Source organism: Halichoerus grypus, chromosome 3 (assembly GCF_964656455.1).
Source record: "Halichoerus grypus chromosome 3, mHalGry1.hap1.1, whole genome shotgun sequence".
Classification (NCBI taxonomy): domain Eukaryota; kingdom Metazoa; phylum Chordata; class Mammalia; order Carnivora; family Phocidae; genus Halichoerus; species Halichoerus grypus.
In genome coordinates, this window is record NC_135714.1 from 87,949,295 (window position 1) to 87,975,538 (window position 26,244).

Here is a 26,244-nt window from a genome sequence, read left to right on the forward strand (position 1 = left end):
AAAATTTTGTCAAAATTATTTAGATATTTGACTTAACTTTCTATCTAATGTTATATAGTGACTTCAGCCTAAGTTCTGTAGTTATTTTATTTAATTTTTTAAAAATTTTATTTATTCGACAGAGAGAACACAAGCAGAGGGAGAGAGAGGGAGAAGCAGGCTCCCTGCTGAGCAATGAGCCCGATGTGGGACTCGATCCCAGGACCCTGGGATCATGACCCAGGCCGAAGGCAACCGCTTAACTGACTGAGCCACCCAGGCATCCCTGTAGTTATTTTAAAAGGAAGAATAGCACATGGATTAAGAGCATGGACATTGGAGCCAGCCCCTTGGTTTAGACAAAGCACAGCTTGTACCTCAATTTTTTCATCTTTAAGTGGGGATTACTAACAGAGTAAATATAGAAGTCAAATATGTATTACATGCAAAGCACTTAGAATAGCTGGCACTCACTAAATACTCAACAAGTGGGAGCTTTTATTATCTAAAAAAATCCCTCAAAAGTTATAAACATAAAATACATTTTATTTTTTAATTTCCCATCCAATATATTTCAATGGCCAATTGCACTATTTTCCTACCACTTCAAAGATTTGACCCTCAACCTTCTCCTCACGTTTTTTTATTCTCCCTAAAGGATCCTGTGTATTTGCCATTTTCTCCTCCCATTGTCTATCCTCATTCGTTGCTGTCCTCACATGTATGTAACACACACATCTTTAGTAACCTCCTCCTTTCTTAATTTTAAAAACTGCTCAGTTACCTCAGGAAACTCTCTCTTGATCTCTGGTTCCAATGTCAAAGAGTCAAGATCTTAACATTTTGAAATAATCTGTCCAGATTACACTAATTTTATGGTGCCAATTCAAAAACTGAACACTAGATGGCAACATTCCTAAATTGTGCTGTTTTCCTAAGGCTTGGTTTCTGAAGCCTCAAAATGGGAGTGTATAATTCTTAATTTCTTAAATATTTTGGCTCTAATTTAAAACTAGAATAAGCCTTTGGATATCTCAATAAAGGAACTCTAGTGGCTCATTCTTGAGAATTAATTATTCCTATTTATACCTTGTATGATCACTAATTTTTACCTTTTAAAAAAAGTTTGAATCTTGCTTGGTTTTTTCCTTAAAATAACAGAAATATAAGTTGTGTCTATTTTTTTAGTTATGTCATATTCTGTTTGTGGAATTTTAGGCAAATTTAGTTCTTTGACATAACTAATAAATTTTTATTTAATCTCACAGGCATCCAGAAATAATATTTTACATGATAGACATAACAGAAGGATACACACATTTTTCTCCATTTTTTATGTTTTTCTTATGGAACGTTGAGCTTCAGGACAGGAAAACAATAGCTGTGAATTTCCTCATAGTGAGGATGAGAGGAAAAGGGAATTACTTTGGAATTTTTATATGAAAGACATATATATGTACTAAAGTTTGTACTTTGAAAAGGGAATTACTGGGGCACCTGGGTGGCTCAGTCGTTAAGCAGACTTAAGCGTCTGCCTTCGGCTCAGGTCATGATCCCGGGGTCCTGGGATGGAGCCCCGCATCAGGCTTCCTGCTCAGCTGGAAGCCTGCTTCTCCCTCTCCCACTCCCCCTGCTTGTGTTCCCTCTCTCACTGTGTCTCTCTGTCAAATAAATAAATAAAATCTTTTAAAAAAAAAAAGGATATTATTATATAAATCTTCTAATTTTCCTTAGGAAATTAAAACATTAAGGGATTTCATCTCTTGTAAAATGTAAAATTTATTAAATAAAAATACATTTATTGTTTTTAAAAGAAAGGAGCTTTTAATATGAAGTTCATTTAGGACTCCAGGAAAAAATGGATATGAATAGTGAACTAAAGAAGAAATGCAAAATGTCAACTACCACATGAAGAAAGTTGAAAACCACAAGCATTAAAAAAAGCAAAAGTAAAATTTTCTTTATCTAAAAAGAATGTTTGGTTTCCTCCCTCTTATACTGAGTATTAGAGAGAATATAGTGACAGCTCGAGTTTAAATCCCAGCTCAGAATCTGCCTGCTATGTGACCTGGATGAAATTTTTTGACCTCTTTGTTGCAATTTCCTGATCTGTGAAAGAGGATTAATCAGGAAAATGAGGGTTAAATGAGTTCATTTAAATAAAGTTCTTAACAGAGTACTTCATTGAAATAATACCTTGGGGATACAGGGTTAAATAAAATGTTATTAAAAAAAGGTTTTTTTTTTAAGATTTTATTTATTTATTTGACAGAGAGAGACACAGTGAGAGAGGGAACACAAGCAGGGAGAGTGGGAGAGGGAGAAGCAGGCTTCCCGCCAAGCAGGGAGCCCGATGCGGGGCTAGATCCCAGGACCCTGGGATCATGACCTGAGCCGAAGGCAGACATTTAACGACTGAGCCACCCAGGTGCCCCTAAAATTTTTTTAAAGAGGGGCGCCTGGGTGGCTCAGTCATTAAGCGTCTGCCTTCGCTCAGGTCATGATCCCTAGGTCCTGGGATGAGCCCCGTGCCGGGCTCCCTGCTCATCGGGAAGCCTGCTTCTCCCTCTCCCGCTCCCCCTGCTTGTGTTCCCTCTCTTGCTGTGTCTCTCTGACAAATAAATAAATAAAATCTTTTTAAAAAAATACTGAAATAAACGATGAAATTATTTAAATTACAATGGAATTAAACAATGAAATTAAAGATAAGCAGGCAAAACAAGACTAACAGGAATAATCTGACCTGAAAAAGAAGCAAAGTATTTTCTAGAAATGTAATGTTAAAATTAAAAAAAAGTCGGGGCACCTGGGTGGCTCAGTCGTTAAGCATCTGCCTTTGGCTCAGATCATGATCCCAGGGTCCTGGTTCCCTGCTCAGAGGGAAGCCTGCTTCTCCCTCTCCCATTCCCCCTGCTTGTGTTCCCTCTCTCGCTGTGTCTCTCTCTGTCAAATAAATAAATAAAATCTTTTAAAAAATAAAATAAAATTAGAAAAAAGTCTATAAGCAAATTAAACAGGTTTTAAGACACATAGAAATAAATTCAGAGACATCATTAATCATCATAAACATAAATGAACTAAACTCACCAGTTAAATGATGGATTGTTCAATTGTATTTAAAAATCCAGCCAAATACTGTTTAGAAGAGAGGGACATAAAACATAAGGACATATAAAAGTTAAAAGTAAAAGTAAGTGAAAAGACATACTTGGCAAGTACTAGCCAAAGGAAAGCTTGGTGGCATGTTAGCATTGAAATAGATTTTATAACCAAACGGAAATCAAAAAACCCAAAACATTATTAAGGAAGATTGAGTTCATCAAGAAGATATAATACTTTTAATTTTGTATGCATCTGATAAGACAGGATTAAAAATATAGAGCAATAAGTAATAGACTTACAGGAAGATATTAACAAATCTACCATGTAATCAAAGATTTCAATATCCATCCATTCATTTTATCCAGTAAATATGTTTGAGTGTCTACCTGCTAGGAAGTCCTACTCACTGGTGACATGGCTATGAATAAAACAAAAAAATCCTCAAGCTTTTGTAGCTTATTTTATAATGAAAGGAGAGAGCAAAATATACAAATGAATACAATAAAACCTTGTAAAAATATACACTAAATTTCATGAATTCTGAGATTATAAAATGGAATATTTGCTCCCATCTACCACCCAACCCCACAGATAAAACAAAGGGAGGAAGGAGGATAAAGTTCTTACTTTCTGAGATTGGGAAATGGTATAGGGGACAGGTAGAGTGGGGGGAGCCAAGCAGAAAAATAACATGAAACCCAGAGGGGAGGTGGAGTTTGAATCCTACTTACTCAGTAATCTCCCAACTCATTATTCCCAAAGTGGACCCAAAAAACTGGCATGTTGGAGCCAGGAATTTCCTGGAATCATAGATGTTTTCCTCAAGTCCAGTCAGCTACAGACCTGGAGTCGCTCCCATCAATGCGTAAACTGGAGTGGATAATCACCACCAGATGGTGCCAAACTGCAGTGGGGACCAGGATGGATGTGAATAGTGAAGCTAAAGCCCCAGGACTGAGCAGGTTCTCCTACTCATTTTATTAATCTTACACTGAAAGACAGGGAGAAAATAAATCAAAGACAAAAGTTTGGAAAAGAAGACAAAGGACTTCATTATTTCACAAATGATATGATAGTCTCCATAAAAATCCAAAAGACAACTTACTAGCAATAACACAAGTTTACCAGGAGATCAATATGCAAAACTCGGTTGCATTTCTATAAAATCTGGTAAGTACTCAGCAAACATTTCTATAACAACAATTACATAAAAAACATAAAAAGATATTCCATTTAAACAGCTCAAATATAAGATGTTCAAAATTCTATCTAATAAAAGATATATAAGACCTGTACAGAAAAAAAATTATGAAATATTATAAAAAGACACTTGGAAGACCTAAGTAAATGGAGAAATATGCTGTGTTTGTGGAAAAGAAAGTTCAATTTTTTTTAAAAAGTGAAGTTTCATCAATGTGCAGAAATCTGTTGCATTTCTATACACCAATAACAAAGCAGCAGAAAAAGAACTCAAGGAATTGATCCAATTTGCAACTGCACCAAACAATAAGATACCTAGGAGTAAACCTAACCAAGAGGTAAAAGATCCATACTCTGAAAAGTATAGAACACTTATGAAAGAAATTGAAGAGGATACAAAGAAACGGGAAAAAATTCCATGCCCATGGATTGGAAGAACAAATATTTTAAAAATGTCTATACTACCCAAAGCAATCTACACATTTAATGCAGTCCCTATCAACAGCATTTTTCACAGAGCTAGAACAAACAATCCTAAAATTTTTATGGAACCACAAAAGACCCTGAATAGCCAAAGAAATCCTGAAAAAGAAAAGCAAAGTGGGAAGCATTACGATTCTGGACTTCAAGATATATTACAAAGCTGTAGTCATCAAGACAGTATGGTACTGCCACAAAAACAGACACATAGATCAATGGAACAGAATAGAAAACCCGGAAGAAATGGACCCACAACTATACGGTCAGCTAATCTTCGACAAAGCAGGAAAGAATATCCAATGGAAAAAAGACAATCTCTTCAACAAATGGTGTGGGGAAAATTGGACAGCAACATGCAGGAGAATGAAACTGGAACACTTTCTCACACCATACACAAAAATAAATTCAAAATGGATGAAAGACCTAAATGTGAGACAGGAATCCATCAAAATCCTAGAGGCAAACACAAGGAGAAACCTCTTTGAGCTCAGCCACAGCAACATCTTGCTAGACACATCTCCAAAGGCAAGGGAAACAAAAGCAAAAATGAACTATTGGGACTTCATCAGGATAAAAAGCTTCTGCACAGTGAAGGAAACAATCAACAAAACTAAAAGGCAGTCTACGGAATGGGAGAAGATATTTGCAAATGACATATCTGATAAAGGATTAGTATCTAAAATCTATAAAGAACTTAACAAACTCAACATCCAAAAACCAAATAATCCAGTTAAGAAATGGGCAGAAGACACGAATAGACATTTTTCCAAAGAAGACATACAAATGGCCAACAGACACATGAAAAAATGCTCAACATCACTCGGCACCAGGGAAATACAAATCAAAACCATGATGCGATACCACCTCACACCTGTCAGAATGGCTAAAATTAAAAAGGCAAGAAACAACAGATGTTGATGAGGATGCAGAGAAAGAGGAACCCTCTTACGCTGTTGGTGAGGATGCAAACTGGTGTAGTCACTCTGGAGAACAGTATGGCAGTTGCTCAGAAAGTTAAAAATAGAGCTACACTATGACCCAGCAGTTGCACTCCTGGGTGTTTACCCAAAGGGTACAAAAATACAGATTTGAAGGCCTACATGCACCACAATGTTACAGCAGCATTATCAACAATAGCTGAACTCTGGAGAAGAGCACAAATGTCCATTGACTGATGAATGGATAAAGAAGAGGTGGTGTATACATATACAATGGAATATTACTCAGCCACCAAAAAAGAATGAAATCTTGCCATTTGCAACAATGTGAATAGAGCTAGAATGTATTATGCTAAGAAATAAGTGAGTCAGAGAAAGATAAATACCATATGATATCACTCATATGTGGAGTTTAAAAAAGAAAACAGATGAACATACAGAAAGGGGGAGAAGAAAAAAAGGAGAGAGGGAAACAAACCTAAGAGACTCTTAATGATAGAGAATAAACCCAGAGTTGATGGAGGGAGGTAGGCTGGGGGATGGGCTAGATGGGTATTAAAGAGGGCATCTGTGACTGGGCAGAGGGTATTGTATGTAAGTGATGAATCACTGAATTCTACTCCAGAAACCAATATTGCACTGTATGTTCACTAACTAAAATTTAAATTAAAAAAAAATTATGTGCTACGGTCAGGGCCAGATATGTTATTACATTAGCCCCTGTGGTCTTCAACACATCCCTCTGATATAGGTGCTACCCTGTTGTGCAGATGAGGAACCCGAGGTGAAGTAACTTACCCTGAGCCCCACATCGCTGAGCTGTGGAGGTGGGATTGGAAGGCCCCGGGGCCCTGCGCCTCCCACTCTGCCAAGCACAGACCCAGGATAGGTCCCGATTCAGCTACTTCCTGCTTTTCCAGCCACCAGCAGTTTGTGGGTCACTTAAATCTGAGGAGCCAGTTTCTTCACGTGGACATAATAAGGAGGTCCACAAAATTTAGCAAGAATTACCATTGAGGCATTGCTTAGAATAGCAGCAATAAACAAAATAACAAAACAAAAACCCTACCTGAAATATCTACTAGAAGGTGATTTATTGAGGGGAATATGGTGTATTCTATATGGTGGAATATATTAAATTAAGTCAATTAAATACATAAATGTATTCAGTTTCATAGTTAAATATATTAAATTAGATGTATTAAATAAGTGTTGACAACGGAAGATGCTCACAACAAAACTTAAGTTACAAAAATGTACTTACTGGGTGATTTTTGGGTCAAATACAATGATAAATATTATTAATATTTATGTAAATATAAATAATACAATTCTCCCCAAATTGACCTGCAGAGCTAACATAGTTCCAAATATCAACAGAGGTTTCTGTGAAACATGACAGCTGATATTTTATATGGCAATGGGAAATATCCAAGGCACTCCTTAATAAAAAGAGGGAACTTGGCCAACCAGACACTGAAACTAATGGTGAAGTCCTGATAAATGATAGTGTTGCTTTGGCAAAGAGAAGACCAAATGACCAATTGAACAAGAGAGCCCAGAAAGATCCAAGAACACATGGAAAGTTGATATATGACAGACGTGGCCATGCTGATCAGTGATGAAAGTTCAAGCTTAGATTAAATAAACCGATGAGTTTCTACTGATAATAAATAAATAAACAGAGAAGAGGGAAAAGCTTTCCCTTATAGTAGAATCTCATGCAGAAGGAATGATGGAGGTAGAAAATCCCCATTTGGCAAGCACTGTAGTAATAATTGACTCAGACAAAATTGTCAATGGAAGCCAAAACTATTGAATTGAAATTTGATGAAGAACAGGATAGTTACACAGTCTCCAAGATCTCTCCACAAATTACTTATTACTTACAAAGGGGAAAATAGTGCTTTTAAAGTGGATAAACCTGGAAGACATCACCTTAACCAACTGATCCAAGTTGCCATTGCCAAAAAATGGAGAAAAATGACATATGGGCTTCCTGAGTGTTGCACTGAAAAGGACACGACCTCACTTACATAGTGATCCTGCCAAAAATCCACAACCTAAATCTAATTATGAAGAAACATTCTATGAAGAAAACCCACACTGAGGGACAGTCACAAAATCATTGGCCTGAACTGTTAAAAAATGTGAAGGTCAAAAATCACCAAGACTGAGGAACTGTTCCAGATCAAGTGAGACTAGAGACAACTCAACGTAATATGTGACCCTGGACTGGATCGTGTGGTGGAGGTGTGGGCTGAGGGACGGGATGGGTGGAGCATAAAGCATATTTTATCAGGGGAACCGGTGAAATGTGAAAGTGGACTGTAGATTATAGAGTAATGTAAGCAGTGTTAAATTTTCTGATTTGATAACTGAATGTTTTTAATCCTCGTGTTTAGAGAACATACACTCAAGTACTTAGAGGCAAAGGGGCATGCTATCTGCAATTTATTCTCAAATGCTTCAGAGATAACAATATGCGTAAGAGAAAGAGAACGAGAAAACAAATATGGCAAAATGATTGCTGCTGAATCTGCTGAAGGTTACACAGGAATTTTTTGTAAGATTTTTAAAACTTTTCTGTGCTTTAAATTGTTTTGAAATAAAAAGCGAAAAAACAGCAAGGGAAAGGAGGGAGGGGAGGCCAGGGAGTGGGGGAAGGAGGAGTGAGGAACCCAAGTAGATGCAGCAGTACTGACAATGTTCCAGTTCCTAAATTAAACAATGGGGTCATGGACATTCATATTATTATTTAGCTTTAACAATGATATATAGTATATATTTTTGTCCAGATCAAATAATATCTTTTAGAAGATAATAAAAGGGGGGCGCCTGGGTGGCTCAGTTGGTTAAGCAACTGCCTTCAGCTCAGGTCATGATTCTGGAGTCCCGGGATCGAGTCCCACATCGGGCTCCCTGCTCAGCGGGGGGTCTGCTTCTCCCTCTAACCCTTCCCCTCTCATGCTCTCTGTCTCCCATTCTCTCTCTCAGATAAATAAATAAAATCTTTAAAAAAAAAAAAAGAGAAGATAATAAAAGGGAAAACAAAGAAAAAACATAAGACATGATTCAGAGGTATCTGGTGAGCTTTGTGTATGTATGACCCACATGCCCTTGAGCATGCTTCTTTTCCTCCCTGAAATTCACTTTCCTCACCTACGAAAAGGGAATAAAAGACCCACTGTGCAGTTTGATTGAAAGTGCTTGGCAGTCAGTGCTCATTAAGTGGCAGGTGCTTTTTCATTTTCTCTGATAGGGCAGAGATAGGGGGAGTATACCTATAGCCGTAAGCTTGGTTAAAGTGATAGCGGTTTCGCATCATCTATATGGCCAATTGGGAAGGAGGGTATCTAGGGAATAAAACTGAGCTCATGTTGGAAATGCCCCAAATAATTACAGAGCCAATGAGTTTTGTGTATCTTTTTCCAAATTGCCTCCATTATCTGGAAGTAAGACTTGGAAAAAAACAGATATTTATGTTGGATGGTCTAGAGGAAGGTCAGTGAAGCAGAAGAGTCTGTTGAGAGTATGGCAGGTTTAACTGGTCAGGGCATCCTGCCTAAGCAGTAAGCTTTCTTTTATCTAAAATTCTGAGAAAGGAGACTATTTATAGGAGGTGGAAGATATAAAGTGAGCTGATAATTTAGTAGATTAATTAGAGGCTCTGTATGAAAGCACACCTAGCAGAAAAATGCTTTTCCCAGTGCAGAATAAGTGAGTCCATTCCTGCCTTTTTTTGTAGCACATAAAAAATAACTCTTACATGATATATGTACACCCTGTTTGGACAAATTCCCTTATGGCTCAGCTACTTTTTATATACCAAAAACCTTGAACAAATTGCAAAAAACAACAAAAAAGCAAGCAAATATGTATTGAGCAGCCACTTCATTTAAGGGTAGCTCTACTGTAAGGGATATCATAGAGGAGCTGTTATAAGCCAGTCTACAGTTGATTTAAATTTTAATTTTTCAATATTAATGGCTTTATAAAAATGAGTATATGTATATACACACAGCTAACTTAAGCTCATCACACATGTAACATTTATCATAAAGTGTGAACTGTAGATCAAAATTGATGATGTTTATATATTCCTAACAGTCAATTCAGTGAAGAAATCAATAGTATCAATTGTTGGCCATCTCAAACCCCAACTGTTTTTCCATTTAGATAGCATACAGAGATAATCTGTTACCCTAAGTCACTAGAGATATTGCCAAAGAATGACTATCCTAGCTGCTGGTACCTAGGAGATGCTTTTGGTTACTTGCTTTGGTGTTTAATTTCTTAAATGTTAATTATTTAAATTATATATCAACTATTACCACCTTATTTTTATAGATATAACACATATTCATTAACACAGTTTTAGCCATGATTTCTCCTTTCCTTGCTTCATATACTATAAATACACAGATAATTCCAGAGATGAAAGCAGGCATACATAATATTAAATTTGGGGATTTTAAAAGAAATTCATTATAAAATTCTTGGAGTTACATGTACTAGAATTAGTAACCCAACCATTGCCTTGTTTTTACTTTGACAGTTTTATATCAGTCACTGTATTCTCCAGAAATATAATTAAGGAGAGAAGTTACAATAACTAATGTAAACATACTGAGAAATGCAATTTTAGAGTAACTGGAAAATATGGGGAGGGATTAAGACTTAAGAATATTCTATTTGAATCCATGTGATAAACTGATCATGGGGAGGCACTGGGGAAAGGAAAAGATTTTCGAGACAGATAAAACTAAACAACTAAAAATCACATTTTCAAAGGCAGCTCAAAGAATGATAATGTTATTCTTATTTTAATCCTCATGATCAGAAAAAGGATGACTCAATTCATTACTTACATTTCTGCGAAAATTATCGTTGAAAAACAAATTTCATAATGAAAGATAAAGAAAGAAAATAACGTGCTATCACAGGATTTTAAATAGAAATGGGAATTTCTGATTCAATATGGTGAACAGAATGCATCACTTCCATTCTCTCCTGAAAGTCCATTAAAATGACAATAATCCTGTTTAAAATATATAGGTCTAAAAGATTAAAAAAAAAAAAACCAGAGCGAAGACACAGAGGGTAGGAAATATCAACATGCCTTGGAGGGTAGAAAGCTGTTGACTTAGGAGAGTAGGAGAAGCTGAACCTGAATGTCTTCAGCAAAAGGAAAGAGAACCAAGCTGCAAAAGCTCGAGAATGGGGTTTTGCAGAAGGGGATATGAGGTGCAGATCTGGGATTAAGAGAATCATTTGAAAGTCTGCCTAAGAGACATTTAGATCTCAAAGAGCCTGGTGACTTTCCCTCCCAAATTCTCAGACTTAAGATTGATTCCCATAGAGCATGAATCAAAAAGATTCTGAGCTTAAAGACAGTAGGTACAGAAAGCTCCAGGGGAGCTGAGGGGCTAAAAAATAGCTAAATTAAGTAGAAGTCCATGTATTTATCAAAGAAACACATCCTCACCCATCACCAGCCCTCTTTCCCTATCCAGGTCCCCAAACACCTGCAGCCAAGCACAAGACTTGAGTCTCTTTCTGTGCAGAAACTGAATGGCCATTCTGTGCAGACTCAAAGCCATTCTTAGGCACTCAGAGTCTCAAACAAATAGGGAGAAAACCTGTAAAGAAGAAAACATGATTCTCAAAACAAAGGATCCAACAGAGAAGAGGGTGGGGGAATTTCCCAGGATAACAGCAAAAGAAAGTGAAGAATGACAAATCATAAAATGGGGCTAGAAAACAATCAGTCAAGATTGGAGCAGCAGAGCAAAATTTCTGTAAATAAATTAAAAATGGAATTCAGATTATCTGACAAGTATTGGGTTATATGAAAACTTATTTAGATAACTACCAAATGAATAATTGACACAGTTATTAACACCAGGGAAAAAGAAGGTAGCGTAATCATGGTACACTACTAGATTCAGCAGGGAAAAATACGTAGACAGTCAAAATAATGTAAATACGGGATAAAACTCAGACAAATCTGTGGTTTAATTATATTGGGAAGTTGGAAGGAGGGGAAGCAGGATGGTTGTATAAGAGCTAAATCTTTATTTACCAATGTAAAAAGATCAGTCGATCACATATAAAATGGCTATATCAAGATATAGCATCATAATATAGAATTCTTATGTAGAAAAATAAATACTGGAAGACATAGGGTAAAGATCAGAAATTGATGGGTGAGACTAGGCACAGGGAGAGGTGGGTCATTTCTGAAAAATTGTAACTGTCAAAAAAACTCATAAACTATTATATTCCCTTATTTTAATTATATTAGTGAAAAGTACTAATACATGGGCTTACATTCTCTGTTTCTCAACATAATTTAACCTATGATTCCATTTGATAAACAAACAAAAAACAACCACCAAATCCATGTATTCTTTCAATATTATTTGGAGATTAGAATACAACAAACTTTGTGACTAAAAACAATTTAAAGCAATGAGACAAAATGCTGTTTTGCCTACAAACTGAACATGCCCCTCTTGCCCCTACTCCAGAATTAAATAAGAACATGCCTCTCCATCCTTGCAAAGATAACAACTGTTCACTTTTTCTCGTTTCCTGGCTAAGGATCTTAGTGTCTCCTTATTTCAATCAATCAAATTTAATGCATTCAATACAAACTTCTCTCTGGCTTTCCACGCCTGTTCTTCTCCTTCCCTGCACTCTACCTGCCTAACCTTATTTTCCATTATATCACAATGGGCAACTCCTGTAAAGTTGGATGGCTCTCTCAGAACCAGGCATACATACCCTGGGCCATGCTTGCTTTCATCTTTTAGGTCAAGCGCTTGCTTGAATACTTGGTCCCATCTCTTCTGGACTTGGCCAAGGTTTTCCTGTCCTTCAAAACCTGCTTCAAGAGGAGCAAAGACATTTCTTATCATAATTCTACTATTTTATCATCTTTGAAACTTTGGTTTTTATCATTAAAACTTACAGAAGAAAAAAAATTGAATGAAAGATACCTTTTATGACCTACTTGGGCCAAAAGAAAATTTAAACAAATGAACACTTGTCCAAATTCAAGAGATTGTGCTCAATCTATTGGGTTGGCACACACCAGTAATTTTCAAAATGTGATGTGCCAGTGATTTTTTTCAGCATTATGCCATCCTATGGCATATGAAGGAATGATCATCTTTTTAAAGCACCCAGTCCCAACAACACGAACACACATATAATTTGTCATTGCCTGTTGGAAGGGATAAATAGCAAATTAAGGCTAGATTGAGAAAAGCCAATAAATCTGATAAAAAATTTTTATATTGATCTTTTCCGTTAATTATTTAAAGGTTCTCATTTTTATTGCATTTATTGTACAAACAACATAATAATACCAAAGAACAAGAAAGGAAAAAATTATCTCTACTTCCATCACTCTATTTTCACTTGTTCATGTACTCTTCCATTTCTCAACCCCATGCATACGTAATTTTACATACAAAGCATTCTATTTTTTACCCTTGGCATTGTAAACATTTTCATGTTGTAAATCCTTCTTTGCACTTCACATTTTAGTATTAATACAATAATCCATGTATTAATATCCATATAAGAATTTATCTATTGCAATACCATAGTTATTTGTGTCTCTATCATTAATCATTTATAATTCTTTCCAGTTTTTTTCAGTAGGCTGTGAGCAAATAGGCAATCGTATGCAATGACAATACTTATCAAATTTAAAATGTGCATATCCTCTAACCTAATAAATGTGCATATCCTCTAACCTAATAAATCTACCTTGTGGAATCAATCCTTGAGAGATAATTATAAAAGTGTGCAAACATAAATATGCTATTCGCTGCATTATCTAATGGCAAAAACTGGAGATGATCTAAATGATCCACAATAGTGTAATAGCTAAATAAATTTTGGTATACCTGTATATAACATATTATATGGTGTTTAAAAATAATGAGTTAGATCTGTTTGGGTTGACTTGTGTTGATAAACTGATGAATAGTGGGGTGAGGGTGGGAAAGGAGCTTAGGTAAATTGTTGGAGCTCATTGTTTTGGGAAAAATGTTGTATGGGTGTATTTATAATGAAGATATACATAGATGTTTGCACATACATAAGAAATAGATATAGACCATGTAACAAACTCTTAATATAGACTATGTAACAAACTATTACTTTTTTTTATAACCTTCACTATTATTTGAATTACCACAAACATGTATTGCTTTTGTTATTTTTGAAAAATAAAATATAAATTATCTAAATAATACTCATTAGGGAATTATTACTTTATTTTCATAGATGGTCCACTCCAGCAGCTCTTTTTAACTGCTCCAGAAGGAACAGGAGGCTTGGCAAAGCTGGTCAGTCCTCTCTACCTAAAAATGAGTTGAACTCATTTTGGATCATCAGTATGTTCATTAGGTAATGAAAATCAACTTCGTATTTTGATGTGTTATCACCCTAAGTATCAGAGGGGCTTAATTAGATCAGCCAGAAATGAATAAGTGGGATTTTGAATTTAAAACACATTACCATTTACATTAGCACCCCAAAAATGAAATAAATCTAACAAAATATGTACGAGATCTATGTGAGAAAAACTACAAAACTCTGATGAAAGATATCAAAGAACTAAATAAATGGAGAGATGTTCCACATACATGCATTAAGAAGACTCACTATTGTCAAGATGTCAGTTCTTCCCAATTTGAACTATAGATTCAGTGCAATCGCAATCAAAAGCCCTGAAAGTTATTTTGTAGACATTAACAAACTGATTCTAAAGTTTACATGGAGAGGCAAAAGACCCAGAATAGCCAACTCAATTTTGAAAGAGAAGAACAGAGTCAGAAGACTGACACTACTTGACTTGAACACTTACTAGAGAGCTACATTTTTTTTTTATTATGTTATGTACTCAAGAACTACATTAATCAAAACAGGGTGGTATTGGTGAAAGAATAGACAAATAGTTCAATGGAACAGAACATAGAACCTAGAAATAGACCTACATGAGTAAGGTCAACTGATCTTTGACAAAGGAGCAAAGGTAATCTTTTCAACAAATGGTACAACTGGTCATCCACATGCGAAAAAAAACAAAAAATCTAGATACAGACCTTACACCCTTCACAAAAATTCACCAAAAATAGATCTTAGACATAAATGTAAAATGCAAAACTGTAAAACTCCTAGGAGATAATATAGGAGGAAATCTAATTGACTTTGGGTATGGAGAAGACTTTTTTTTTTAAGATTTATTTATTTGAGAGAGAGAGAGCATGAGCAGAGAGAGAGGCAGACAGAGAGAGAGGGAGAGAAGCAGACTCCCAACTGAGCACAGAGCCCCATGCAGGGCTCCATGTGGGCTCAACACAGCGCTTGACACAGGGCTTGACGCGGGGCTTGACGTGGGGCTCAACCCCACGACCCTGAGATCATGACCTGAGCTGAAATCAAGAGTCGGTCCTTTAACTGACTGAGCCACCCAGGCGCCCCGGAGATGACTTTTTAGATACAACACCAAAAGCACAATCTATGAAAGAAATAATCGATAAACTGACTTCACTAAAATTAAAATCCTGAGCTCTGAGAAAGGCAATGTCAGGAAAATAAGAAGACAAGCCACACACTGGAAGAAGATACTGGTACAGCACATACCTGACGGAGGACTGTTATCCAAAATATACAAAGAGCTCTTTTTCTTTCCCCTCTAGAATTATTTGGCACATTTCTATATGAAAAAAATTAGAAACCATCTGATACATCTAAAACACACACACTCTAACTGAAGCATCTATCTTTAGCATCTGAAATATGAGCTATTGGATAAGGCTATAATTGTAGATAGCACATCAATTCCCAAACTGAAAGATTCCCTTATTTATCTCAGAATTGCCATGGGAAATGCTAGTTGTGCAATATTAACCATCTCTCCTAAGGGAACACTCTACCAATGCTAAGACATGACATTTATCCTCACTAAACACATATCTTTTGCCAAACCTGTTTGAAAAACAATTCATTTGGAAGGTTTAGTTGATCAATCTAGTTTGCAGCCAAGACAACTTCCACTCCTACAGTCAAAATTTGGAGCATGTTTTCAAGCCCAACAGGATCCCATATATAAAAAGATAACTATGAACTAAACCCTAGTAAAACAATCCATAGTAACCACATAATCAAGATGAAAGTTTCACTGCTGAGCTAGGTTAAAATTATATCTATATAAAAGTCACAGAAAAACATTTTTTTGTTGTTGTTTTTATGGTCAAAATAAACCAACCAAACTCTTTCATTTTCTCCCTTCTCTTCTTCTTCTTCTTTTTTTTTTTTTTTAAGGTATGGGTATCGCCTTTATTTATTTATTTTTTTAAGACTTATTTTTTTACTTGATAGAGAGCATGAGCAGGGGGAGCCGCAGGCAGAGGGAGAAGGAGAAGCAGACTCAGCTGAGCAGGGAGCCTGGTCGAAGGCTCTGTCTCAGGAGGATCCTGAGATCATGACCTGAGCTAAAGGCAGACGCTTAATCAACTGAGCCACCCAGGCATCCCTCCCTTCTCTCCAACTAAAGAATTTCTCTACTGTGTAGTACAGTTTAACAGTTAAGACTACAGTTCTGGAGTCAGGCTCCCTGCATTTGACTGGCATTTCCACCACTTCCTAGCTCCACACCCCTGGCCAAGTTATTTAACCTCCTCGTAGCCTCAGTTCCACCTTCTGTAGGAGAGGGCAGGCAGTACTACTAGTTTCATAGAGTTGTTGAGGATAAATTAGACCATACAAGTAAAATGATTAGAACAGCATTGGCACAGAAAATACTTGCTGATTATTATCGTTATTTGACGCTACTGTAATTCCTCATTTAGTTTCCCAATTGTCCACGTAAGTCTTCTGACTTAGAATATAAAATCGCCATTACGTGTCCCCGCAGCTAGCACGATAGGCGGCGCATAGCATGGACTCGCTCCGTTTTTCTTAGAAGAAAAGAGTGTGGGAAGGAAAGAAAAGAGACAGGAAGGAGGGAAGTAGGAAGAAGAGAAGGGAGTAGAGAAGAGGAGGATGACAGGAGGGCAGGTATGGAGGAAAGAAAAGAAAAGAGGGAGTAAAACTGAAAATGTATAGTCAGGAGCAGAGCAACGATCATAATATGCCACAACTTCATGTTTGCGGGTAGAAGTCTCCTATTTGTTTCACAAAACTTAATTGTTCGTCCAAATCTACTTATTTAATACTTTTGATATATATGTACAATCACAATGGTTTGACTACATTACAGGTATGCTTTCTGGTTAGCTTTCCAAAACTTTTAAAATATTGAATCCATTTAGTTCACATACAAACAATGAAAAATATGAGGGAACACATAGAATGAAGCACCAATTCATGTATACAGGCTAATTCAGTTTAGTTTTTAGACTTGCTTACTTCAAAGCATTTCCATGGGTAGGTATTGACCAAACGATTAGGTAGTTTGATTTGTTAATTTAGAAGTTTTATAATCTTAAAAGAAATAATAAGATTGTTGTACTGTTTGAGATGTTTAAAAAATTTTGGAAATCAGTTATTTACTGGGTAGTGAAATTATAATCATACACAGTAATTAAAATGAATGACAATAATTTTATAAAATGTAAAAATATTGAGGCACCTGGGTGGCTCAGTCAATTAAGCGTCTGCCTCCAGCTCAGGTCATGATCTTGGGGTCCTGGGATCGAGCCCGGCATTGGGATCCCTGCTCAGCAGGAAGTCTACTTCTCCCTCTCCCTCTACCCCTTCCCATCCCACTCCTGTTCTCTCTTTCTGTCAAATAAATAAATAAAATCTTTAAAAAATAAAATAAAATGTAAAAATACATTAAAAACTGGTCATTATCCAGCTAATTTAACTAAATTCAATTAGAATGAATTTGGATGATCTAAATGATCTAGTTTGGTCTCCTAAATTTTCCCTTACTAGTCAATTTTTCTCTTCACTTTGTAGCTGGTAAACTTAGTACAAAGGTACTTGTTTATAATTTGAAGTGACCTATTTTTCATGATTTTCAAAAAATGCTAATTCCTATAGAACAAATACCTTCTATTTTGTGCTCTCCTGATAGAATATTTTTATTCACTAAATAAACATTTTCTTGTTTATATTCTTGTGTGGGATAGTTATTTTAAAAACTACTCTAATTATCCGAATATTTATCTTATGAGTGGGATCATAATTTTTGTGGCTGCTTCATTTACTATGGAAAGAATACAGTGTTTTACTACAAAAGGACACCAAAAAGCCCTTTAATTCTGGAACTTCTTGCCCCTGTGTCATAAAAACAGCCTAGGATTATGGAGGAAAAAAAGATTAGAAGGCAGTGTTTATAATCGTAGACAAAACTATGCCCTAAACTAGCTACAAAAAAATAAGTCTTTTAAAAACGTCACACTCAGAACTATGATTTCAAACCCCTTAATTTAACTTTGCTTTGCCTTTGAAGGCAAAAACTCCTTGAACTCTAAGTGGTTTTTAGATGTTAACTCTAGTCTCTCATTGAAGTTTTCAAGTCCCAAAGTCACTATTTGTTGGATTACAAGCAACATTTGTAAGGGACACCCCTCACCATGTATGTGTACCTACCAAATACCATTTCTAGAGCTCATTTCCATCCTAGTGACCAAAGGGGGAGGACATAATACACCAGTGGATAGAACAAAGGCTATGAGAGCAACCCTGTTGCTTTCAAGATCTCTATCTTTCTCATGTTGAATTTTTTTTTTTTAAGATTTTTATTTACTTATTTGAGAGAGAGAGACTGAGAGAGAGAGAGCATGAGAGTGGGGAGGGTTGGGAGGGTCAGAGGGAGAAGCAGACTCCCTGCTGAGCAGGGAGCCCGATGCGGGACTCGATCCAGGGACTCCAGGATCATAACCTGAGCCGAAGGCAGTCACTTAACCAACTGAGCCACCCAGGCGCCCTCTCATGTTGAATTTTTTAAAAAAGATTTATTTATGTATTTGAGGAGGGGAGAAAGAGAGTGCAGATTGGGGGGGGGGGCAGAGGGAGGGGCAGAGGGAGAGGGAGAGAAAGTCTTAAGCAGATCCCGTGCACTGAGTGCATGGGGCTCCATCTTACCACCCTGAGATCACAACCTTAAGATCACAAGCTGGGCCGAAACCAAGAGTTGGACACTCAACTGACTGCACCACCCAGGTGCCCTTCTCACATTGAATTTTTAAATGTACTAAATAAAAGTGGAAAGGAGGAGAAGGTGGAAAAATGATTTTCTTCTTGGCTTATAAAAGGCTGGGCAAATGCCTACATTAAATCTCATAGGAAATCTAGATTATTGGATATTAACGTAATGACTGCAAAAGGAAAAATGTAATCAGGTAAACATTAAAATAAATGGCAAAAAAACAATGTGACCTGCATGAGTGGTTCTCAGCCCCAGTACATATTAGAATCACCTGGAAAGCTTTTAAATACGACGAAATGCCTGGGTCCCACCCCTCTGGGGCTTTGACTAAAATGTCCTGCAGTGGGGCCTACGCCCTGCATTTTTCAAATCACCGAGATGGTTTTAATGTGCAAGAGGGCTGATAGCACAGATCTACATCTAACCAATTAAATACTTGGGTAGATTTTTAACCAAAGGAACTGGTTGCTTTAGCACCAATAAATGCTCACAAAAGGCCTGCACATGCCAGGCACTGTGTTAGGCTCTAAGAATCCAAGAATATTTGAAAATGAAAGACTTTGAAAAGTAAGAACATAAATGGCAATAACAGCTAAAATATATGCTAATAAGAAATGAGGCTCTAAGATTCGGGTCATCACTAGAGTTCTGAGTCGAAAGTAGATGGCCAAAAAGCCTCCTCTCAGATTTATACACAATCAGGTTTTAATGAAAAATCCGGACAGTAAAAATGTCCATCATTTAACTATGAATAAGCCAAGAGACCTCTCATAACACAAAGGAAATGGAAATCACAAATGCTGAAAAGCAAGAAAATGCAAAGAAACCAATTCAGGCTAGTGCTTTTTGGTAGAGAGAGGAGGCTCCCTACCATCAGGAGAAAAATTGAAGTGATGAGATGACTTGGAACAATTAAAATTAAGGAAAAGTGCCCAACTTCCTCAACCAGAAATTTAATGTGGCTTTATTTTTCTTGGTATAGAAATTCTAAGGAACCCATAACAATCCGTATCCAACTGTAAAGGCAAAAGATACTCCAAAGTTAAGTGACATTACCTGCAGATTATTAATAAATGAATTAAGAACCTTAATTTGATCCATAAAGGGGCACTTTCATAAAAGCTGAGAGTGTGACCTTAAAAGGCATAAACAATATCTTGGGCTTTATTTGAACACCCAAACAATAAATATCAGTGCAAGCATTATGACCTGTGTAACATATATTGGTCTGATTCCAAAGCGAGAGCTAATAATTGTGTTTCGTGAGGAAAATCTGGTGAGTACATATCACCTGTTAGAAGATATTGATTAAAAATACATCAAGTTTTCCTCAGATTTAAAGTTAACCTCTATGCAAAAGCCACCTGTAAGAAAGCATTTTTTCTTGAGAAAACTGTAGAATTTATCTTTACTCACCTTGTACTTCATTTCCTGAGAATCACAATGCTTTTTCAATTATGAGTTATCTGAAGGAGTTCTTATCAACTGATATCTTTAGAATAGTCCACTACTTCTATGTATGTTTACTACCATCCGCACTGCTAGTAATAATAGAGATTTTGATGATGAGACCATTCATTGGGCCCTATTGTATACCAGGTCCTTTGTCCATACTAAGCATTTTCTATATTACCTCATTTAATCCTCACGATTAACTTATTTATTCATATTTTAAGAATGAGAGGACTGTGGCTACCCAAGATTTTAAAATTTGCCCAAGTTTACAGAATTAGGATGTAACAGAACTAAAACCCAAGTTCTTCAGTTTTCCTTTCCTTTTCCTGTTTCTTTTCCAGTTTGGAAATCTAATACATTCCAATAACACATGCACACTGTAGGAAAATCCTAAAATATAAAAAAGTCGGCAAGAATAAAAAGGCATAGCCGTGAAAGATAACTGTACAAGGATTTTCTGCATGTTTCCTCCATCGTTTTGTGGTACCTGTCCAACAGTGCCTGTGACCTCAAGTACTGAGCTCGGCAACCCCACTGTGCTTCCTTCTTCGTGGGCTCAAAATCTGCCCCTTTAGCGGTTCTCTGGTCATTCTCTGCGCCCCATACCTAATGCTCTAGGTAGAAGTACACACAAAAGCAAAGGAGTTACATCTCCTTCCCTACCTCCCCCATGATTATCATTCTCTCTGCCCTGTCTTCCCCTTGTCAAAAACAAACAAACAAACAAACAACTGGCAAGGGACGCCTGGGTGGTTCAGATTGTTAAGCGGCTGCCTTCACCTCAGGTCATGACCTCCTGGTCCTGGGATCGAGCCCCGCGTCAAGCTCCCAGCTCAGGGGGGAGTCTGCTTCTCTCTCTCCCTCTGCCTCTCCCCCTGCTTGTGCTCTCTGTCTCTCTGTCTCTCAAATGAATAAATAAAATCTTAAAAAAAAAAAAAAAAACTGGCAAAAGCAGCAAAACCCAAATGACCAGACAAACCAAGCATTTCTTCAAAACACACAAAACAATATAACAAATCACCAGGAAACCATGTCTCAAGTCTGAGTGTAGAGCTAAAAGTTGCCATCAACCCAGATCTCTGAGAATGGACAGCATGCCAGGCTGAGTTCAAGAGGAATCTAATGAAGGATGCTTTCATCTCTAATCAGCACACACAGACACACAGACATAGCTTATAACTGCCTTCCCAGGGCCTTTCTTCTTGGGTCAATATTTCTGAAACACAAATTTCAGGAGTATAGATTGCTATGACTTCTTTGAAGGGCATTTTGGAAATAGCTGTAGGAATGTAAAATATAATGAATCTTTAATCAGCAGTTTCATTTCGAGAGACGTTTTCTTTAGACCTACTGAAATACAAAAGTATGCACAAGGCTATTTGTAGCCCAGTGTTTGTAATTGAGAAAAATTAGAAACCACTTACAGGTCCATCAGTGAGGGACTATTGCAGGTGTTGGGGACATAGAAGTGGTGCCCACCCTCGTTGAGTTTCATTCCACTGGATGTCTGACTACCTTGTAGGAGCTGTCTTAGCCTAAAGCACGTTCGGTGAGTTTGCCTTCTGGAACCCCTCCATTGCTACCTCAGAGAGTATCACTGAGAGATCGTAAGATGAGCTTTTTTGTAATGCTGCTACAACTAAATGGAGGACCGACCAGCTAGGTTGGGTCATTATTTGTTTTCTTTAAATGTTCCAAGAGTGCCGTAAAATTAATCCACCCTTAATGTTTCTTTCTACTGCAACTCTTAAAATATGCTTTTCTCTTCCCCAAAGTGACAAGGGATTCACATTCTCTGTTTGCCCTCCAGATTCTCGTGCAGTGTGACAGTGGCAGTTGGATATCCAAATCACATTTTATTTATTAATTTTTAAAAAAATTTTTTGGGGGGCAGCAAAACGAAGTTCATTGAGTGATAGTAGAAAGCTCCCGAAGAGGGAGGGGACCCGAGAGGGTTGCCCCCAAATCACATTTTAAAACACCAGAGCCACCACGGGGGTCCTTCCAGAATTTCCATGGTTTTCAGAAATTGGGGAGGCATGTGGAAAAGAGTGAAAGTCCTTTATAGCCACTGTCCCCAAGCAGAGAGATCCAGGGACAAGGGTTACAATGTGTGTTATACCATGAACGGCAAACATTTCAGAATGTGAGCAAAACATTATCTTTTGGAAAGTAATTGAGCAACATCTACTGTAAATCTTTGAATGGGATTATAGCCAGCCATTGTGTGCATTTTCTAGAAATTATCTACCCTTTTTCATTAATGCAACTAATTAGGGAATGATGGGGAAAGAGCAAAATCAATGTCTAGACTATATATTTACTTTAAATAAACAGAATTGTATTATTTTCATATAGTAATATATATGAAACTACCACAAGATTCATGCCAAAATTTTTAATAAAAGATATAGAGTATCTTGTCTTAGATTAACACATTAACTATATGTAAATTGGACCCCCAGGATTTGAAAACAATTTGTAAATCTTACACCACTATAAATTTCTATATCAAGCCATTTTGATAGGTCTTGAAGAGAAACTTCAGCGTAACCAAATTCACTGTTACCATAAATCCAGAATTAGTGAAATTTTAGAATCTTAAGGTTGGAAGAGATCTTCAAGTTTAACTGGTCCAACAATGCAACACTCTATAACATCCCTACCAGTTAGTAAGCATTCATTTGTTGAGCACATACTATGTGATAGTCCCATTGTCGGTGGTTTTTAGCCTATTCTGAAGGAATCTACAAAAGGAGGAACTCCCCACCTTACAAAGCAACCCATCCTTCTTTGAGAAGCTCTAACCATTAACCATGAGCTGGCAGCAATGGGTCCCTCTGAGACTGTTATTACATTTGCCACTGACTTCCCTTTTGCAAAAATCAATGTCCTGTCATAAATTTCATGGAGCACTTAACACTAATGACCACACCTTTTTTTTGAACTTCTGTTCTAGTTTCAGTTCTTCCCCCCAAATTAGATCAGATCCCCTCGTTATAACCTATTACATTGCACCATATACTTTTCCTCCAGAACACTTACGAGGCTTTGTAAATAAATGCGTAGGAGCATGGACCTTGTGCCAGACTGCCTGGATTCAAGTCCTGCTCTAACACACACTAGCTGTGTGACCTTGGGCAGGCTTTTTTATACTTCAGTTTCCTCACCTATAAAACAAGGATAGTAATGGTACCTACTTCATGGGTTGTTGAGTATTAAATAAGTTAATATTTGTGAAGTGGTTAGAACAATGGAACTGGCAAGTACTAAAGTGCTATATGTTTGTAAGTTAAATGGATGATTCGATTAAATTCTGTGGGTCTCCACTAGACTGTAAATTCCATGAGGATAAGAAATCACGTCTACTCTGCTTACCATTTTATGTTCACTGCCTAGTTCTGTGTCTTTTGCATCCGAGTGTTTGTTGAACAAGTGAAGGAATAAGTGTACAAGTGAAGGAAGAATCAAACAATGTAACCGAGACAGATTTTATTGTTTCATATGGAAAGATGCACCCACCCAAGGCTCATCCCACATCTGGCCCATAATGGTCACTCGTGAACACCCATTCCAGACCATTTCCCTGGAACGTTCCCTCCTTGAAAGCACACCATTGACTGCCCTTGGTCTCTTCTTCTGACTTTCACATTTCTGATTACACGAGCCGAGCTTTGAGAAATGCTTCTGGCTCCTTCAGTCTTGGCAACCTGCACGGATACCACTTCCTAGCGTTCTCAATGGGCTCCCTCTCTGGCCTTCAATTTTACTTCTGCCCTTGATTTTGGTATTTCCCTGAATTCCAAGGTCCACAGCTGGTGTGTGTTTCAGCTGACTCGGGAACCCAGGTCTTCTGACTCATAAGATGTGATGCCATCTAGACTCTAGCAATCTGCAGTTCTTGGATAGAAGGTTAGGAAATTTGGCAATCTACTACTCAGAGTACTATTTATTCTCCTCTTTATTTCTCTGAGCTAGGATCTTTCCATTTTGGCCAGATCTAAAGGTGTGGCTCCTATTCAAGGTTTGACTTGCATGCATTTGATAAAGTCAGCTTTGCATTTGCAACTGTACTCTGTTTTGTTCTCGTTGCTGTTGTTGAGTTCTCTGTCATCTTTTATTTATTTTTTATTTTTTTTAAAAGATTTTATTTATTTATTTGAGAGAGAGAGAGAGAGAATGAGAGAGAGCACATGAGAGGGGTTATGGTCAGAGGGAGAAGCAGACTCCCCGCCGAACAGGGAGCCCGATGCGGGACTCGATCCAGGGACTCCAGGATCGTGACCTGAGCCGAAGGCAGTTGCTTAACCAACTGAGCCACCCAGGCGCCCTCTCTGTCATCTTTTAAAAGGAGTACCTTATAGCATTTGAACCCTGCAAAACACTGGGACCATGCTGGAAATTCTTTGGCGAAAGGGAAGATTATGGGGTAATAAAATCAGCACTGCTTGAAAATGGTGGCAAAGATCCTCATCGTCTCTAGGTTAAGAGTTGATAACAGGATGTGGGAGCAAAGGAATAACAGCAAACAGATTTTGTCTAAAAGTCTTGGAGTCGTTTCCTCATGTAAACATTTAGTCATTGGGCTGTGAAGATGTGCCCACTGTAAAAGTATCTAGGCACAGAAGCAAAATTTGAAAGCTTACTATGTAACAAAGTCATGAGTATCAAAATAAGTTTATCTTTCTATGTTTATTTCCTTCAGACAGAATGATTAGTAGAAGTTGGTTGAGGAGGTATACCTCTCGGCCCTTAAAAGTCAAGAGAATTGGGCGCCTGGGTGGCTCAGTCGTTAAGCGTCTGCCTTCGGCTCAGGTCATGATCCCAGGGTCCTGGGATCGAGTCCCGCATCGGGCTCCCTGCTCTGCGGAAGCCTGCTTCTCCCTCTCCCACTCCCCCTGCTTGTGTTCCTGCTCTCGCTATGTCTCTCTCTGTCAAAAAAATAAATAAAATCTTTAAAAAAAAAAAAAAAAAAAAAAAGTCAAGAGAATTAATATAACCGAACCATAGGAAAACTAAGGTCAAAGATCACAAAAAGGGCTCTTGATAAGGGCTCTTCAAATAAATCATTTCTCACTATCTCAATTTACCCTCTGGATAGTTCAGAAGAAAACAAAGCTAGTGGTGCTTACTATGTACACTTAAGTAGATTCTATTTAGCCAGAAACAAGTCCTTCTCTAAGACCATAAAAGTGGTAGTAGGGTCACCTCCAAATGATATGAGGTTTTTTTTTTAATTATTGAAATGTTCATACCCTTCCAAATACACCCACACGTGCACACACGTATATACATCACATTTCAAAGTCAGTATCTGAGATTTTTTTTCTTTTTTTTTTTCAAAGATTTTATTTATTTATCTGAGAGAGAGAGAGAAAGCACATGAGAGGGGGGAGGGTCAGAGGGAGAAGCAGACTCCCTGCCAAGGAGGGAGCCCGATGCGGGACTCAATCCAAGGACTCCAGGATCATGACCTGAGCCGAAGGCAGACGCTTAACCAACTGAGCCACCCAGGTGCCCCGAGTATCTGAGATTTTTATGAATGTTGATTTTGTTGTCGTTGAAGATCTATCTGGCGATACTATTTGCTATTTACCTGGTGTTAGGGTAAAAGTTTAAAATCTTTTTTATCAAAGAGACTCAACACCTCAGTGGACTAAAAATAATGAAGTCTATTTTTCTCTCATTTAACAGTCCCACAGGGTGAATAAGGGGGCATCTGTGCTTTACATAGTCATTCAGGGATCCAAGTTCTCTCCATATTTCTAACTCACTTCATTTGCCTTTCAGATCATCACACTTATCTGATAGACTTCTTACTCTTTTTTGCCTCTTTTCCTCAGTTTTGGAAGGGCTAGTTCTCCCTCATCAACTCTACATCTAAAGGTTAGGGTACAAGGTTCAGTC

At 37.4% G+C, this 26,244-nt stretch overlaps 1 long non-coding RNA gene across 2 annotated transcripts in view; it reads left to right on the forward strand.

Moving 5' to 3' along the window:
* LOC118553040 (uncharacterized) overlaps positions 1-26,244 on the forward strand; it is a 65,070-nt gene that overhangs the window by 21,299 nt on the left and 17,527 nt on the right. The window contains exon 4 of one of the 2 annotated variants that reach the window (XR_004925793.2): positions 14,004-14,126. The exons of the other annotated variant lie outside the window; for it this stretch is intronic. This is a non-coding gene — a long non-coding RNA (uncharacterized LOC118553040). The remainder of the gene's footprint in view (positions 1-14,003; positions 14,127-26,244) is intronic. 2 annotated transcript variants of the gene reach the window in all.